Source organism: Eriocheir sinensis, unplaced genomic scaffold (genome assembly GCF_024679095.1).
Source record: "Eriocheir sinensis breed Jianghai 21 unplaced genomic scaffold, ASM2467909v1 Scaffold665, whole genome shotgun sequence".
NCBI lineage: Eukaryota > Metazoa > Arthropoda > Malacostraca > Decapoda > Varunidae > Eriocheir > Eriocheir sinensis.
In genome coordinates, this window is record NW_026112015.1 from 1 (window position 1) to 13,684 (window position 13,684).

A 13,684-nucleotide genomic window follows, 5' to 3' on the forward strand; every position below is an offset into this window, starting at 1 on the left:
AGGCTGAAGACAACACCCAGCAAGAGTATTTACACTTCTCATACATATCATTATGCTCTGAAGTTGATTTTCACCGCCGCGAGTGCACGTATTCCGGGATTAATTCACACATCTCGGTACAGATCAGGCATAAATGGCTACATAGAAGTACAATTATGAGCTAATTACTCGTCGTCCAGCCCCGGCGTAGAGATACCATCGCCTGTGCCCATGACCGACTGCGCCCCCGACAGGCCTACTGGAAACAATTTGTCCAGGTATTTGGTGGTCACAGCGGGGCGCCTCAGCGGTGAGATATTATGGGCCTTGCCACCCCTCCTTGGCACCCCAACACATGTATGGGGCAGGTGACGCGCCGCCCCTGCCGCAGGAGTCCAGAAAATCAGTGCTCATTTTTTCGTACTGCGACCGCGTTTTATTTCAAGTGTCATCTTCCTGATCAATTTGTAAGCCTCTCGACAATGCCAGGAGCTGTGTGCTTCCCGCCATTTGGTGTTTAGTTGTCTGTACGTAGAAGTGACGATCTGATGCGTATAGTCTGTCGCTACGCAGTGCTGGGGCGTCGTGTGCGTTCAGTGGAGTCTTGCAGTGGGATATGTTTACCAATTTGTACGCACCAGACCAATTAGCTCTCATAAGAAAAGACACTACACTGGAAAGTTGAAAATTTTAATTAAGTATAATAATGAAATAATATTAAAAGGAAATATGTAAACTTCATTAGGACTATATCAATGTTCCTATGCATTGGTTAAAATCACAACAGTAACATCGGTTTCTGATATGACCTACGTGGAAGGAGGCGGACGATAATAAAGCGTATAGGTGGACAGCTGCCTCCACACCAAGGCTCCGTGGTTTGCGAGTCCCTTTTTTTCTGCCCAGGCGAAGCGATGATGGCTTGAAATAATGAACCGACGAGGTACTTCTGAGGATGGCTGTTCAGACAGCCCAGCAGACCAGCCAATTCATGTTCAAACGATGTGCAAGACGCTGACGAGTAACTGAATAAATGTTTTATTCATCAGTTGTTGAACTTCATTTAGTAGAAAAAAATATTGAAAAAGGAGAAGTTCGATTAATGGAAGTTGTAGCTTCAGGCAGCGGAGGGCGTCCGTACCCCTGGCTTCCAGACGTGTGCCTACCTGGAGATGTACGGAAAACATTTTACCTGAGCATGCCTTTCCTGAATTCTAGCGTGGCATAACAAGGACTAGATTTCTTGGATAACAGTGGTTTCATGTTTTTTTTTTTTTTTTTTTACGCGATCGCTACAGCTTCTTCGACCATCACTCACTTCACCACCTTCCACCGATCCATCCATCCATCCCTCCACCAACAACCTCCACCTACGTTTATTTACATCTTCCACTATCAGTCCTCCCTTCCTCCATCCCTTCACCAACGTCTACCCGTCCACAGCATCCACTTCCTCCCACTAATAACTTCCACCCATCGTCCACCCAAAGCTCCACCTCCTCCGACACCAACTCTCGCCCTGCCCCGCCGACCCTCCCAGCCCCCCCCTCGAACCGCCCTGCCCTCTCTACGCCAGGCCATCCTGGACGGAGAACAAACAAACGAGGCGCCCTGTGACTAGGATTGCCCAAAATAGGAGAAAAAAATTCATTACAAATTCATGGAGGATCACGAGGAATGGGTTTTGTGGTAGTACATGATGATAGGATGCTCTCTCGACAGTAAGTTACTGTTAAAGATACACTGATACTTTTATTCATTTAGTCTTAAGATGCACTGACGAGCTGACAATCTCCTATCCCTGCGATGCGCGGCTCACGTCACACCCGGGAGGCTGAAGACAACACCCAGCAAGAGTATTTACACTTCTACACATATCATTATGCTCTGAAGTTGATTTTCACCGCCGCGAGTGCACGTATTCCGGGATTAATTCACATCTGGCACAGATCAGGCATAAATGGCTACATAGAAGTACGGTATATTTGGGGACATATCCGTCGCATTGGTCCTTGAGCCTGTAGTGGCTACGAACCCATCACGGGACACGAGCCAGCGTGACATCCGAGGTATCTCAGTTTGGCTTCCCAGGTTTCCCAGGTGCCCATTTATCAACCATCCCGAAAGGTGGAATGAACAGCTGGGTGAGTTGCACCGGCCACGGCAGGATTCGAAACTTGATAATTCCTGTATCCTTTTTTCCTGCATCTTAATCTTACCTGGAACTGTAAGTTATTTTGTTACTTTTTGCAATCGTTGGGCTTTAAAGTCAAAATTCTGGCTATGCGGGTTTCAATTCACCTTACTTTTCTTCGTAAAGTCGACAGCAAATCACTTAAAAATAGAGCCATTTTAATGGAAAACACTTTACAACACTGCCAAAAGTGTGTCATTACTGGTGTCAAAATATCAAGTGGCATAAACTACTGTTAAAGAAACGCGGAATGTAGATATCAGTTTCAAGGTTGGACAGGAAGTGTTTACAATCACTGGCGGTGAGCTGCACTGCACGGCGACGAGTGACATCACGTACGAATTGGCTCACTGAAAATATCAAGGCTAGTTAGGAGGGACGCTGTTCAGTGAGCTAACAAGTGTGTCACACGAGGCACGTTCTGTGAGTATTCGGCTGGAATTACTTAAAACTACGTGAGAAATGAACTAGAAGGATTGTAAAGAGTGAGGGCTGACGCAGCGCATCCAAGGCGTCGCCCTACCACTGTGCTATACTTGATGGCGGCCATTTATTTATGGAAATAGTAATTTAGGTAATACAGTGTTTTCAGAAGCATTGTGATGACATTAATATTAGGGAACAAAAGTATTGTAGGAACTCGGCCCCAGAAAGCAATGCAAAACACGAGTATACCGCCGCTAGCAGACAGCTGGTGGCGTTTACACTTGACCGGCTCCTCTGTTATGCTAATCGTGGCGGAATTCCCTTCTCCCTCGGCATTACGCAGGGATGGCACAACACCCCCGGCAATCAAAGAGCTTCACCACGGCCGCTAAGTATGGGCCAAACTTCCCTGGTCATTAAGTCCAACCTCCACGCCAGCAGCCTCAGGGCGGTCATCTGTCCGGCGTCTAATACCCATGATTGGGCACCGCAGCCCCTCCATGCGGCCCCGGTGAGCCTGGGCCACCCCGGGCCCTGGAGAGGAAAGACTGGCACACGTAGCTTTGTAGACCTTTAAAGCTGAGATATTTTTTTAAAGAAAACAATAGTGTTTACTATTTTTCTCGAGAAGCAGCACAAATAGTATGCAGTGTAGTCCATCCCTTACTTTTGAACTGGCTAAAGAATGAAACCGACTTAGTTATGCAACGTGCGTGTATGATGTATCCCCCAATCTTCGCCATAATGGTGAGTTGCTGCTCGACGTCGATATTCCGAAACAGGCAATGTGGAGGTTGGGATGATGGTAGCAATGCGAGACGATGACGAGTAATGTCAGTGTCTGCATACTCGTTTTTGTCATGGGTGTATCGGGACGCAAGGCTGGTCTGGGTAAGTACATGGTAGCCCACACATGGTTTGAGAAGGTTCGGACAATGACATAGTGCGTAGAGTCATGTGGCGTAAGTTCGTGTGTGGTGGCGCTTCACATCATGATGCATTGCAGGTCGTCCCTACACTAACGTATACTTAATCTGCCTCCCCCTCACCCCATCTTTCCTTTCCCCCAGGACGGTGTCGTCAGGGGTCCTGGGCCCACCTGCTGTGCTCGCGGGTGCCCGGCCTCACGCCCCGCCAGAGCCGCATCTGTACGCGGGCGCCTGACGCCATGGTGGCCATCAGTGAAGGTGCGAGGGCGGGCCTGAGAGTGCCAGCGGCAGTTCCAGCATCATCGGTGGAACTGTTCCTGGCGTCTACCAACAGCAGCGTTCGGCCACATCGTTCTTGTGGGTCAGTTAATAATGGCTGGCGAGGTTTCATCCATGCTTTTCTAAACCACATTTCAGACATTGATTGATATTATGCAGCTTGTATGGCACTTACTAACAAAAGATGGAAGCGAGCACCGTGACAGTAACACCCTCGTTCTCACTCGTCAGGATGTTACTTGTACTTCTGTCGCTCAGGATCATGTGTAATAATCATAATATAAGAGTAAGGCGATATAGTCATTCATGTTTCTGGGCTTCTAAAACTCCAGATAAACCTCTTAAAGTAGCCTGAGCTGCACGTACTGCATTGCATCCCTGACCATTAAGCTGTCGTGGAGGGAAGGTATATGTAACCTTTCTCGGCACTTGAGCATGGGATTAACCCTTGCGACATATCAAGCCATCCCCGCTCCAAGAGGCTATCTGCGCCCGTGTCCCGATTATTCTCACGCCGCCGGGCAAGGTGAGCACAGCGCCCCACAAGGGTTGCTTCGTCCCTCAACACGTGCGCACCGTTCCTTTTCACGTCTCTTTCACTGCTCCCTGCCTGAGCCCCTGTTCCCCCTACTTATCTCCTTCTTTGCCCTCAGCTCTATTTGTTTACGTAATAGCATGTAATCCTCGTTTTGTACCGATTGTCATTTTGTTCTCTAAACCCAATTCAAAGGTCCATTAGCCTGGTGAGATCCCCCAGGACATGGTCAGCTTGCCATATTTCTTCACCGAACAACACTCTTCTCGTAAACCTTCCTACAAGATGAGCAGGATTCTTATGAGTGTTTACCAATTACGTGTCCGTGTTCATGTAACTTTCAACTTGCTCAAAACTCCTCTCGAAGATGATCTGCAGACCGATTTACTGCGTGACGTGTTCACTATTCAGGGACTGGCCTGCACCCCCTCGTTGTGAAAGCGTTGTGGACAGTCAATGAAGAAAGTCTTGTGCCACCAGTCTTAACAATCAGTTACGGTACATTCTCCTGGATGATCCTTTTCTAACGGAGGGAATCTGGCACAAAAGCCACCAATGAGGCTCGCTGCCCGCGGACATTATCTTACAAAAACCAAGGGGAGTGAGTTGAGCAGGGCAGGATGGGGCCCCGGACTGAACCAGATCATTTGTCGCATCACGAAGCCTGTATGGCCGGGAACAAGAAAACACCCGCCCTGCCATCCGCCCGGTGGCGTAGTTTGTGCTGGGGGCGCAGCTCCTCTTTCAGTGGCAGATGCACATTAACTGAACACATTAATTATGAATGCTAAAGTTGATGTATGTTTTCACATTATCAGACAACTTTTACAGCATTCGTAAGATGCAAAATATATAAATGCTGGGTCTTTCTGAGTTCACTCTCGACTTCCACCAGCGCTGGCCACACCCATCTCTGAGGGGAGGGGAGGGAGCCAGTGTGTGGTCAGCGTGGCCATCATTGCACCGAAAGTAAAATTTATTAGTAATAAATGTCATGCCTTGAACCCCCTTAATGGCCGGCCTCAGCCCCACCAGCCACGCGTCCCCTACAATTTTGTATATAAATCACTCGTAGCGCTGGTGCCAGAACCGGTTGGGTTTCTTTATCTGTGTGCCCGTTTTCTGGCGTTGTAACGGCCCATCAGCAAGTATCCGCATGAAATCTGTGACGAGAATACCTCACATTTATGTGATTCTGCGACGCCATATGTACATGCCTGACATAAAGTGCAGGCAGCAAACTGTGGGTCATTTTCGGCATATAATGTGGAGGCAAGACGTTAAACATAACGCCACAGAACTCTTCAGTGCTGCTGCTCCCGCCATCAGCCCTCGGGACATCACCATCGAGGGTCGCCCGGTGATTATGACGAAAAGGCAAACACACGCAGACAGGCCGCCCTTGAATGTGGCATTGCTGGGTTATTGCCGCACCGGTGGCAGCAGTTCACCCGCTTCTTCCGAACGCCGCATTACAGCAAAGAATGTCTTGAATCAAGCCGCATTACATGCAAAGAATGTCTTGGAATCAAATAATTGTCTTGATGTTAATTAGTTTTCAGGAATTCATAAATAAGTAACAGCGAACATGGTCTGATTTGTCGTAACTCAGTTGTGTTGGTCTACGGAAAAGAATATACAATGACTTCTTGGTGTGGTTACCTGGATGGCTGAAGGCTTCCTTGACATTTTTTTTCTCAACAAAGGAAAGTTCCTAGTGTATTAATCTCTTGTGAATTATGACAGCTATGCTCTAAAAACAAAAATATTAATGGATGTCAGGTTAGTTATTGACAACAGGAACAGTTCAGTGCGGTGAGCGATGGTGCACCTCTGAAGGCCCTCACCTGTTCTCCCTCACCAATCCTCTCACTGGTATCCACAGGGAGCCGCGAGGCCGCCTACACGTACGCGGTGACCAGCGCGGGAGTCACCCACAGCGTCACGACCGCCTGCCCGTGGCAACATCTCCACCTTTGGCTGTGACGACCGCAGGCGAGGGCGGTACAGTTCTTCCGGGTGGAAATGAGGCGGCTGCAGCGCCGACATTAGGTGAGAGGTGCATGTTAAGAATGTCCTGTTTGAACTCTTCATTCTCCTGGACATATATATCACAGACTTACTGTCAATGCATGCCCCAATACAACATATATGAAAGATGATAAACGCGGGCATTCAGAATGAAGCAAGCTTACGTGTGCATGTACACCAAACAGCGTACTTTCATACACAGGACACCCAAACACTGATATACCAACACTCACAATAATGAGACAGATTCAACACGCACGCAGCCCCATACTCATCGGCCCCTTGTTCCTTCCTCCTCCCGGCCGCTTGCAGGTTCGGGGTCAGGTTCGCGAGGAAGTTCCTGGACGCCCGCGAGGTGGAGGGGGACGGCCGCGCCCTCATGAACCTGCACAACAACCGGGCGGGACGCAGGGTTAGTGTCCGGGGCGCCGCCTCCACAAGGCAGCGGCGGCTCCGTGCATGCTCACCAGAAACTGTTCTTGCTTAGAAAATTTGCATATTGTTGCCCTACTTGTCCCTGCTCCCACTATTCTCCAATTTTTCCTTTGCACATGCGGCTGTTAGAAGTGTAATAATTGTTACTAAAGGTTTTAGTTATCTTCTAGCACTATTTTTTTAATACTTTTCCTTTTGAGCATATTAATATTGCTGCTAAGAATAATATGCGCATCCGTGGAGCAGTGGTCAGCGCGCCTGGTTATGAATCCACGGGCCTGGATTCGAATCCTGGCCCGGGCAGTCGGCGTGCAGCTCACCCAGCTGTTCATCCTCCCTTCCGGGCTGGTCGATAAATTGGTACCTGGGGAAACCTGGGGAAGGTAAACTGTGGCAATCCCGGATATCACATTGGCCCGTGTCCCGGGGTATTGGGTTCTTACTTAACACAGACTCAAAAGGCCAAAGGTACAGAGATGAGCACCACAGCACGCGCAGCTATAGCGTATGCACCCGCTTATGAATAGAACGATTGTATAGCTACCTTTCATCCTGATGGCTGCTCTATCAGTATAACAAGAGTAGCAGAAGCAAGGACAGCAGCGACAGCAGAACCATCACCGCCATCACCACCACCACCAATAACAACACCTGCTAATAAAGATAATGTTAATAATAAGACCAGTACACACACACACACACACACACACACACATAATAATAATAATAATATAATACATTATTATATAATATATATTATTATTACATTATTATTATATTACATTTTTTTTCATTACTACAATCATCGCGAAATGGATAACACTTCCTTTCTATGGGGCGGTGGGGGAAGGGGAGTGCAGCCCAGGGTGCCAAGGGGTGCTGTGTCCCCATGTTGGTGTGAAGCACTAACCCGCGTCTTGCCCCCAGGCGGTGCGGAGCGGGATGAGGACGGAGTGCAAGTGCCACGGCGTGTCGAGCTCCTGCACCGTCAAGACCTGCTGGAGGACCCTCCCGCCCTTCACCTTCATCGGGAAGCACCTCTTCCACAAGTACAGGAAGTCCGTCTCGGTGCATAAGGTATTCTCCACCCCTTCCCTTCCATTCACCTCCTCTCCCTCTTCATCTTCTCTTCATCCTCTTCTTCTTATCCTCCTCCTCCTCCTCCTCCTCCTCCTCCTCCTCCTCCTCCTCCTCCAGAAGTGCTTTAATCCTTCCCGTAAGCCACTCCTATGGCTGATGAATTGATTAAATCACTGAAAGCAGGCAGTCCCGCAAATAATAATAATGATAATAATAATGATAATAATAATAATAATAACAATAATAATAATAATAATAATAATAATAATAATAATAATAATAATAATAATAATAATAATAATAATAATAATAATAGTAATAATAATAATAATAATAATAATAATAATAATAATAATAATAATAATAATAATAATAATAATAATAATAATAATAATAATAATAATAATAATAATAATAATAATAATAATAATAATAATAATAATAATAATAATAATAATAATAATAATAATAATAATAATAATAATAATAATAATAATAATAATAATAATAATAATAATAATAATAATAATAATAATAATAATAATAATAATACTAATAATAATAATAATAATAATAATAATAATAATAATAATAATAATAATAATAATAATAATAATAATAATAATAATAATAATAATAATAATAATAATAATAATAATAATAATAATAATAATAGTAATAATAATAATAATAATAATAATAATAATAATAATAATAATAATAATAATAATAATAATAATAATAATAATAATAATAATAATAATAATAATAATAATAATAATAGTAATAATAATAATAGTAATAATAATAGTAATAATAATAATAATAATAATAATAATAATAATAATAATAATAATAATAATAATAATAATAATAATAATAATAATAATAACAATAATAATAATAATAATAATATAATACTCCCACCTACATACATTGATATTGATAGCATTACAGGAAGCCACATATGTCGCCAGTGGTGAGGTGGAACAGCAACAATTTTTCGTTGCAAAAGTGATTCTCCTTATTTGCTCAGGGCCGGAGAAGATCCACGCCTCACCTGCGTCTGGAGAGGTCAGGAGAAGAGCTCGACGGCCCCGCAAGTTTCATCTTGTACTTGGAAAGGAGTCCCAACTACTGCCAATGAATCCCGCGGTGGGTTCGCTGGGCACCGTGGGTCGCAAATGCAACAGAACTTCGTCAGGTAATATACTGCGACCTCAAAATTTACTTGCATTTTACAGTGTTTGTTTCTCCACACCTTTAGCATAATCATCAATGTTGTTGCTAGTTTCCTGCCGAACTTCTAGGGCTGTATGCAATAAAATTGACATAATGCGACTCAATAATTGTGACCCAGCAGAGCTTTTTTATAAATTCCCAGCACAGTGCACCGTTACAAAGTGATGGTTACAGAGTTAGAGTTACAGAGTATCGGTCAGACTTTCACTGCTCCTCTTCATCATCAGGGCCAGGTGGCTGTGACCTGCTGTGCTGCGGCCGCGGGTACAACACTCACCAGTACACACGCACATGGCACTGCAACTGCAAGTTTCACTGGTGTTGTTACGTGCAATGCCACACCTGCATGGAGGACACCGAGGAGAACAACTGCAAGTTGGGGGAGGCGGTGGCTGAGTCGTCAAAGTAACGGCCTCGTGTTCAGGAGGACGCGAGTTCAATCCCCGCCCGGTGCCACCAAGCTGGGATTTTCAGCCGCCGCCGAGTGGCTTAAAACTACCCACATGCTGTCCAGAAGACCACCTATCAACCCGGACTCTAGATTCTAGGATCAAAGATGAGCTCTGGGAGGGCAGCATGAGCCAATGCAAGATGGCGCCACTATAAACACTCGCCTGCGCCAGAACGGGCTGGGCCGACCATCAGGACCTACCGGAAAGAAGCCTTGGACCGACCATCAGATCCACCGGAAGAAGCCTACCGGCGCAATAGGCTGCAAGGTAAAAAAAAAAAAGTGACCGTCCGTAGCGGAGGCGGCGAGGCTGTGCTCTCCCGGCAGAGATTCTTCATTGGAGGGCGCGAGACATAGTTTCGTTCAGCATCGACAAGGTTCTTCAGTGACTGCAAGACATCTCTGAGCGGTGACGTCGTACAAACACTCCGTAATGGATGGCATTGCCTGAAACGCTGTGCTAGGTGGCCCGCGTGTTTACAACATGGACGCCACCACCAATGCTCTTTCTCCTGATGCGCAGACACGAACAAAGGTGATAGGCTTTCTGCACCATCAGTGGGTGTCCAGCTAAGGATCCACACCAGCCAACCCTCACCACGAACGCCTGCCGTGTACTTCCCTATGTGATCTGCACGGGTCTGTGTTTTTGTCAGACGACATTAGGTGCTGGTGTCTCCTCTGACCTGGCAGCGAAGCATAAACCAACACACGCCCTCCATGTAGCGGCGGCCAACACAACGCTTACTCCTGAGGCAGCTGTTGACGGAACACCAGTTGCGAGTAGTCTGACTAACACTTTTACGAGCTATATAAACAATTTGGATATTCGTAATCAGTGATCTGTCTTGAGATTTATCAAGTGCTGTGAGAATATTTGCATATGAACGCTTTGCCATGACGGAGCTTTCTGCAATAAACTGCAAGGCAGAAAGAAGAGCTTTTACATATGTTTTTACAATATTTACATGAAAATGTATATCTAGATCTTTATTAATACTCTTGTGATATCCCTTGTGACTTTAGATAACGTCTTTGCTGTCACCACGAGTGACCGCCGGTGGAGCGACATTTCTGACAGACCGACTAATATATTCTAAACACATCCGACTTTAGAAACACATCTACTGCCCTGTGTGTGTGTGTGTGTGTGTGTGTGTGCTGCGTCACAAACCACAGGTTGCAGCTTCACAGGCATGACGGACAGGAACATGATTTCTACGACTGTTATTTTTCACTCTGGCGAGCTGAGATGTGACTACAAACGCACTTAGTGCCTGCACTTACGAGCGTGCTACATAGCTGTCCTCATTGAGATTTATATATATATATATATATATATATATATATATATATATATATATATATATATATATATATATATATATATATATATATATATATATATATATATATATATATATATATATATATATATATATATATATATATATATATATATATATATATATATATATATATATATATATATATATATATATATATATATATATATATATATATATATATATATATATATAAGGAAATACATCTTATGCAGTAATGCCTTGTAATAAGCTACCTTGATCGGTGCCTTCGTGGTTAATTGGATTTAAAATGTGACTACTAATCTGAGGGGCCTGGGTTCGAATCCCAGCCTAAATGAACCTTAGCCAACCTGTTTGCCTCCTTTCTGGCCTGGTCGACAAATGAGTACTTACCTGGAGAAGTACAGGAAGGTAAGCTGGTTTATATATATACCACAAGCCAGAAGCCAATGAGAGATGAGCACCATGGCCAGGCTCAGCTGTGGCGTATACTCGCCAGACCTCCTAGTGTCTACCTGCCACAACTACCTATCTAACAAGCTTCTAGTAATTAACCATCTAACGATCCTAACAAACTAACTAATGAGCTATCTAATAAACCTAGCCATTTTAACTATAATTATAAGTAACTGCTTCTCGCCGCACGATTAAGAAGCCCCGGAATGGGGCCCCTCACCCCTTCCCTCAGGGCGCATGTGGATGTGACTGTGTGTGTGTGTGTGTGTGTGTGTGTGTGTGTGTGTGTGTGCCCAGGCGCCCTGAGATAATGTTATTTTGCCCAATTACAGATGAATTCTCTCTCTCTCTCTCTCTCTCTCTCTCTCTCTCTCTCTCTCTCTCTCCTCTCTCTCTCTCTCTCTCTCTCTCTCTCTCTCTCTCTCTCTCTCCTCTCTCTCTCTTATATACTCCCATAGCTATCAGGTGCTCCTTGCCGCTTACTCAATAATTCTGGGAACATCTGAACACACAGGAGGGGCATTTTTATGTACGAGTATGTATGGGAGGGAGGACCTAAGATGGGCATTAAAGTTAAAAATAGAAACAACTGCTGAATTTTTTTATGGGTTCAACTGACACTTTCCAGATCGGTGCTCGACCCAGGCCTGAAGCACACCGCTTCACGAGGAAGTAAATCTTCATTCCCGACAGGACGAGCGGCGAGGCGGCACCCGCAACTCCAGGCAGAACGGCAACTCCTCGACACCCACGTCATGCCCTTCAGCTTCCAGCAGGTGAGTCCCGAGCGGGTTTTTTCGGTATGGAAGCATCCTGTGCAGTCTGTGTGATCACACCCAACACCACTTGATCTTTGTTGATAGAGATATTCAATGCTAATCAATTCAGGTGGACGCTAATATGTTGAATAATTATATGTTGTATTTAGATGTTTTGATAAGGTTGACAATGTTAGCACAGATTGAGAAAAAGTACGCATGACTAAGATTCCAGTGTCCAATTTTTTAACGTTTTTCTACACGTGTCACATTTCTCAATCAAACCTTGTTTGGCGTCCGTGGCACCACACACCACACCACACACAGTCTATATATGACGTTATGTTGTCATAGCAACTGTTCAATCAAATACCTAACAAATAGCAATGACGAATGTTGACTATTCAATCTCAGTAAATCAACGGAACGAGGCACGCCGGATATTGTTGATAACCGTTAAATAAATATGAATGAATCAGTAGTTTTAGCAACTAGGTAGTCTATATTAATAAGAAAACATCACGCTTCACCTTGTGAAGCCTTATTCTCGAAAAATATCTTCTCCGTTCACTATAGTTCGACTTTAATATTTGAACTTTTGTATATTAGGATGTTGTCAATCTCTTTCTTGGCACAAGTAATAGATTAACATTAATGATCGTCAGACGGAACATCCTCCATTCAGTCTTACCCCACACACACCGGTACAAGGGCGATAAGGAAGGAACCTCGCAGAACCTAATTTCCATATTCAGCAGCCTTTGTTTCCTCTTCTGAACACACTTCAGGGAATCCAGTACGATCATTTGCTGTGTTGTGGCACCTCTCCAGGCGACTGAGAGCTAATAACAACACAGACAAGTCACTGCACTGAGATGCCGTGCGGCAGACGGAAACTGAACCGGTGGTTGAAACTTCGGTTCTCAGGTAGTTAACACGATGTCTGGTAATCAAAATTCTAAGCTCTACATCCAAGCATGGGAGTCGGGACTATGTGAAGTATCCTTGCAGTTGAACCACAGTCTTGCAGATGCACTGGCGAGTAATGTGTACAGCCTTGGGTTAAACTGTAGTCCTTCTCGGACCATCATAATTGCCCTGACCGCACATGGGTGGGTAGCACCTCTTCCATCATTTGCTGCCGATATGTGGCATAAAAACAAAGCAAAAACACCACAACGAGACAATTAATTAGGGATGCAGACATGGGTGAGTTTGGACATTCCCTGGACGCTAACACAGTCGTGTCCCGTACATCGATGTGTGTGTGTGTGTGTGTGTGTGTGTGTGTGTGTGTGTGTGTGTGTGTGAGACTGGTTGCTGTATGTAGCTCAGCGGTAAATCAGTGAACAGTTTTATATATCAAGGTGACAAGCCTCTTTGGCTCAGATGTCCAGGGATGCAGCAGGCAGGAGCCCCAGTGAGTCGATTGTTGCCACTGTTACCCTTTCCTTGTCAATATATTTTATTTCCTGAATATGCTTTTTCATTTATATATGGTAATGTGAAACACTGTAAAAAGCCTTTCTAGAATAAATGTTTTTTATGCAATACTTACAGC

General features: G+C 44.6%; 1 pseudogene; it reads left to right on the top strand.

The window, feature by feature from the left end:
* Positions 1-2,993: 2,993 nt before the first annotated feature.
* LOC126993743 (protein Wnt-7b-like) lies at positions 2,994-9,737 on the top strand (annotated as a pseudogene).
* Positions 9,738-13,684: the final 3,947 nt, after the last annotated feature.